The sequence below is a fragment of the Myotis daubentonii genome, chromosome 20, assembly GCF_963259705.1.
Source record: "Myotis daubentonii chromosome 20, mMyoDau2.1, whole genome shotgun sequence".
NCBI lineage: Eukaryota > Metazoa > Chordata > Mammalia > Chiroptera > Vespertilionidae > Myotis > Myotis daubentonii.
In genome coordinates this window covers 8,246,644-8,253,302 of record NC_081859.1, presented here as the reverse complement: position 1 = coordinate 8,253,302, position 6,659 = coordinate 8,246,644, and positions in this window count along the sequence as shown.

Below are 6,659 nucleotides of genomic sequence, written 5' to 3'. Positions count from 1 at the left end.
ATCGATGAGAGAGAAGCATCGATCAGCTGCCTCCTGCACACCCCCAACTGGGGATGAGCCTGCAACCAAGGTACATGCCCTTGACCGGAATTGAACCCGGGACCTTCCAGTCCCCAGGCCGACGCTCTATCCACTGAGCCACACCGGCCAGGGCCCTTTCGTTAATTTTTAAGCACTGAGGCTACAGGCTAATAGGTGTACACATGTGGGTGGGATTATGAAGGACCCTGGGCATCTAGATGCTCTTTTCTCCCATTAGGTTTTTCAAGGGCCCGTCGGTGGATCACTTCAATGCCTCCCACTGTTTTCCTTTGCATTTTACAATGTCTGTGTGAGCGCCAGGAGGGAGCAGGTTTATTGCGCATGCCATTCACTTTAGATTCTACTAGAGCAAATGATTGCAACAACCCAGAGGGGAAAAAACTGGAAAATAAGTCCCTCATGTAAAAGTGGTCACAGGGCCAAAACAGTAGTGCCAATTATGATTTCAGGGCCTTGCGCACGTCGCTTTGCCAACAGGCTTTTAAACAATATATAATTTATTGTTGGTTTGGGCGGGCGCATTGAGCAATATTTTTTCTTTAAGCCGCCAGTTGACTTCGGATTAAGAGTCAATACTGAACGTTTCAGTTCGCTTTGGCTAATTTTACTTGTTTTGTTTTGCAAGGAAGGGTGTTAATGAGAGAGAGAGAGAGAGAGAGAGAGAGAGAGAGAGAGAGAGAGAGAGAGAGAGAGAGAGAGAGAGAGAGAGAAGGGAGGCCTAGAGGGCTGACTCAGCATGGGTGTGGCCCTGAGTGTGTGTGTCATTTTCTGTAATCTTCTAGCTTCCTTTTCCTTTCCTGGATGACATGGATTATAAGTGACAAGCCAGTCACTGGAGCAATAAAGGCCCATTGCCTTCTTCCAAGCCTGAAGTTGGGGATGCTGGCCTCGGGGAAGTCTTGAAATGCAGGACACAGGACCTGCTCCTACACCAACACGTTTTCCAGCAGGTGGATCCTAACTAAGTAGATGTTAAGACATGATAGACAGTGAGTGGCCCATTCTGTAACGATAGGTAACCCTTTGCAAAGAAGCGCCTGATGGTTCGATCAACTAGGTGGGCAGGTACTGGGACAGGACTGAAAGGATGTGGACGATGGGTAACCCTTCGAAGACGGTTCTTGTTATTCACAGAAGAATCCGAGTGAATTCATGGATGCATTCCTTCATGCGGGAAAGTACCACCCCAATTAATCTTTGAAAAATAAACTTCAACATTGCAGGAAAACTAGGTTTTGTGCGGTCGACCCTAAGAGCATGCCTAAATCCTGCTATTTCTTATGGATCCGGCGGGGGGCGTGGATTCTCTTTTCATGCCCCCGGACCCTCAGGAGTGACACAATCAGGTCAAGAGCACACAGGGTCATTCCCAACACAGCCGCTCATTGATAGGCCAGCAACATACCACTTTCTTCCTTGTCTCAAAACGTACCTGCTGCTAAACTTCGGACACTTTCCAAAGAGCTAATGACATGGAACTTCTGGCCAAAGCCAACGACAACAAAATAATGTGCCATCCTCAGCCAGCCCTGATCTGCTGCAGGACAGGGATTAAGTCCCAGCCTGGATAAAGCCCAGGACGCTGAGCCTTTGCCAAATCAAGAAAGCTGAAAGGTGGGCGAGTTATGCCTCTGCTTATTTGTGAAATGCAACTGCCTGGAGAAGGGGCTGGGCACCTGGGTGCTACCTGCTCTACTTGTATGTCTTTCCAACTCCTAATACCATAACTGGTCCGAAACACTGAAGTAACAATAATTCATTTGACAACCATTTACTGAGCACCTATGTCACTGGAATTGTTACAGGCATGGCGGTGAGCAAAACGTGCTGCCCTGAAGAAACTCACATTCTAGGGTGGGGTGGAGGTGGGTCACATGGGACAGACGAAAATAAGATACATGAGCAAGTTATGCATTATATTATGAGATGGTAGGTGCTAAGGAAAAAAACAGAAGTTGAAGTCCAAAAGATAAGAAGGGAAGGACCAGGTAAGCTCATGGTGGGTCTTAGAGGCTATTGTATTTTTACTTTTACTCTCAATGAAATGGAAAATCATTGTCACATCTTGGAGCAAAAAAGTTACGTGAACCAATAAATTGAAAAAAAAAAATTCCAGTGACAAAGACCAGAAGACCGATTTTGAAAAACTTCTCATCCAGACTCCAAAAAAATAAAAAAATAAAGGCAGGTGTTTTTCTACATGATTCCAGGAAAACTGTTAAAATTTCACATGAAAGCAGGCTTCCTTAGTTAGTCACCCATCCACTCTTTTCAACCATTTGTCAACCAAGTATTCATTAAGTCCATAGCCTCGCCTGTGTCAGGTACTGTGCTAAGTGCAGAGGGCTTGCTAGGATTTATGACCTGGCTTCCAAAGAGCTCAGGGGCCTCAGGAGCAGTGTATGTGGTCCAGGCTGCCTGTGAAGCAATTGCTTATTCCCAATCTAATCACTTCCACTGCAATTAAAGCCCCTTTCCTTTGGCTGGTTGTCAATGGGAGATGTAGTTGGTCAAAGTGCTCTTCCGGCTCCAGGCCTATGACAAGCTCTGGTTGGCTGTCTCTCCCAGAGTTTTACTGGGAGGGAAAGGGTCATGTGATTGGGAGGACTGGAGATTCTTGGCAAAGAAGAAAGAGCATTAGAAGTTGGAGGGATCTCAGCTGGTGTGGCTCAGCCTTTGAGCTTCGACCTATTGAACCAAGAGGTCACAGTTCGATTCCTGGTCAGGCACATGCCTGGGTTTAGGGTTTGATCCCTAGTGTGGGGCACGCAGGAGGCAGCCAATCAATGATTCTCTCTCATCACCGATGTTTCTATCTCTCTCTCCCTCTCCTTCCCTGTCTGAAATCAATAAAAATATTAAAAGAAGAAGAAGTTGGAGAGCATGGGCAGTAGAGGTTGAAAAATAGCTCTTGATTCCTTGGGTTGAAGGTAGGGGAGAGGTTGAAGGTGCTGCCGTTTAGGGCATTTGGAGTATAGGAGGGAAGCACGAATCAAACTAGCTGCTTTGTTCTATACAGTATATAGTTTGAGCTGATTTCACTGCCACTGAATACGAGAATGCTTGAGAGGAACAGCAAAATATAGAATGAAGACTTGCCAAAGGAAAAAAGTCTTAACATAGTGACGAATTCTTTTAAAATGATTCAGCTTGCAGACTGCGCAGGTAGTGGAAACAGTGTGGTAATGGGCACTGTAACAGAATAATAGTCACCTCCGTTTTCTTACTCAAAAGCAATAAATGCAGACCCAGAAAAACTGATTAATATCTTAACTATGCTTTAGTACAACAATAGTTCAGTGGCCACATTTGAAAGGCTTTTCTTAGTGCTTTACCTCAGCCCAATCAATCTATGCTCACTTTATGGCATGATTTCGTTTTATAAATATGTCGGCCTAAGGGAGGGTTGGAGCTCATCCCACCTCCCCCATTCAGTCTTTTTTTACAAGGCATCTTGATTATAAATATATCATAAATCATACTTATAAACATATCCTACTATGAAGCAGAAAAATCTCTCTGATAAAGAAGGCATCATTTCCCAATGTCCTTGCCATTTTATTTTCAAGAGTAAAAATAGAAATGCCACTAGCAATCATAAAGGTACGAACTATTGTCTCCCTGAAGTGGCAAAAGCGTGCATGATTTTTTTAAAAATTACTTAGATGGGATATGATTCTTGGTTGAGGGTTCACGTCTGATAGAGTAGGAATATCAAGGTTAGATTTTGCTGACGGAAAATGGAACACAAAGGCTAGCTTCAGACCTCCCTCAAGTCCCTAACGGAGTCCAGATGGGAGAAGAATAGCGTAAAACCAAAGGGTACACTTTGACTCCGTCAGAGACGCTTAGCAGAACCACAGTAGGGGAAACAAACGAGAAAGAAAGTAGCTCACCCTGTCTTGTATGGACTTGGTGCTGCTATTTTTTCACTTATTAGACCCTTTTAAATGCCATTTTGTAAAGATTTGGTTGACTTTTCAAAAAAAAAAAAACAACAACGGGACCAGGAGGAATTTTCTCTAGAGAGCTAACCTGGGCCAATCCCCCAGCAGGAATGGAGTTGAACGTATGTCCACTGATTCGTGCTTGTTAAAGTGTTTCTCTCCTGAAGGCCTTTCATAATATTCCTAACCAGGAGACCAGCTCCGTGAGATTAAAAGATGAGAGCCTTTTTCTATTGACTTTCTAACACTACATTAAAAAGCATTCGGGAAACACTGTCAATTAAAAGACCATGCAGGTAATTGAGGGATTTGGAATTAAGTAGCTAACATTTTATAAAACTGAAATGCTAAGTCCTTTTCTGCCTTTACCAGGCTCAGATTAAGAGCATACTGGCCTGATAGCTGACCATTTTTCCAGTGCAGTAACAGGTGGCCACCTGTCAAGAAAGGATGCTCAGTGTCACAGGGAAAAGGTAAGCCTTTCAAATCTCTAAAAAAGAACATGATTCTAGCATCAGGAATGAGGCAGAACTTCCGGTCTGGAGGAATAAAGAGGTCAGCAAATCCTCTCTCCCCCAAACCACTATAAAGCCGAATGAATTGCACAAAATTAGTCACTCCAGTGATCTGGAACCCTACCAAAGCAGTTGTGAAAACGAGAGCTTTACTAATGAGACTAGAGGCCCTATGCACAAAATGCGTGCAAGAATAGGCCTTCCTTCCCCCGGCTGCTGGCACCGGCTTCCCTCTGGCATCAGGGACTCAGGCTTCCCTCACAGCCCCGGCTTCATCTGGAAGGTCATCCTGAAGGATGTCCGGTCTAATTAGCATATTGCACTTTTATTATTATAGATAGTCACTAAGGCTTGACAAGCACTCATTTGTCCCTGCCGGTCTGGAAGCCTGTGTGCTAATGAAGTGGAGACCTGAGAGGCTCCTCTCTAAGAAGTGGAAAGTAGGAAAGTAGAAGCTGGGCAGGCTTGAAAACTGCCCAGACTTGGAATGTACTCCCCAAACCAAACACAGACACAATGACAGAGAGTGGAAGTCTCACAGACTTGAAGTGTTTGAGCACAATTTGTGACCAGTCATTGGCTGACCACTAAGCTATCCAGACACATGGAATATCTCTAGAAAGCAAGGCTAAAAAATAATTAAAAAAAAAATCTAAGCAGAGACAGTAGGCACCCACTACAGGGACAATAGGTTCTGCCAGTTAAGTCTAGGCTAGTCAATTTTTTAAAAAAATAAAATAGGAAAAAGAGGAAGTAAACAAAATCCAGCAAGAACAAAAACCCTCAGAAGGAGAGAAAAAAATTAGAACCAGAGTTGTTATACTATATTATCTAAAATGTCCAGTTTTCAATAAAAAATTATGAGACATTCAAAAAGTTTGAAAAAGTATGACCCCTATTTGGGGGGGAGAAAAGGCAGTTAATGAAAACAGACTCTGAGAGGCCCTATAAATTGGACTTAGCAGATAAAGACTTCAAAGCATCTATTACTAACATATTCAAATAATACATTTTAGAACAGAGAATATGCTGACAATGACTCAGTCTATAGGGAACATCAACAAAGGAATCAAATCTATTAGAAAGTACCAGATGAAAATTCTAGCGTTTCAATAATCAAAATGAAATTTTCACTAGATGGGCTCAACAACAGATCTGAGACGAATGAAGAAACACTCAATGAACTTAATGATGAATCAATAGAATTTATCCAATCTGAAGAGTAGGAAAGAAAAAAAGCTGACGTTAAATTGAACAAATCCTCACAGACCCAGAGGCCACCACCAAGCATATCAACCTATATGTAAGGGGGAGTCCCAGTGGGAGAAGAGAGAGATAAAGGGACAGAACAAATATTTGAAGAAACAATGACTGAAAACATCCCAAACTTGATGAAAAATATTTAGCAATAGATCTAAGAAGGTCAAGGTATTCCAAATAGGGTAAACATAAAGAGATCCTCACCAGACTCACCACAGTCAAAACATTGAAAAACAAACAAACAAAAAGAACATCTTGGAAACATCAAGAGAAAAACAAGTGTCAAGAGCTTAGATGCCTAACAGATGCATCATGGGTCAAGGAGCCTGGAATGGAGCTCACCCAGGAATCCGGGAACCTGTTACCCAGATTCCTAAGACTTACGCTAAATACAAGTGAAGACTTGTCCTAGCTTTTATCCTGATGCTCTGGTGCACATCTTTGAGTAAAGCTTCTATTTGTATCCTTAGATGTCTTTTAAAAATAGGTTAATGAAAGAGGATCCATTAATGAAAGAGGCTATGCCTGACTTGACCTTGGTCAAGTAATCTGATCAATAATCAGCAGCACTGATTGTTCTTAAGGGTGAAAACTCTACCAAGAGTGGTGATAGAATCCTAGGGATTCGCCCTAGGATTCTATCCACAGGCATCCCCTTCCCCAAGGAATGACAACAGAGACAGAAATCGATTCTGGATGGTCTACACAGGTGACAAAAACATAGCCACGCCTTTTCCCATATTGCTAGAGTGTCATGGCCCTGACAATTGAAATGTATCCATATGGGTGGATGGATTATGAGAGCAAAGTGTACAGCTGTTCTCAAATAAAAAGAGCAGCTCTGTAATTCACAAAATGCTCCAGGTCAAGTCTGTGCCGCCACACTCAATATTAA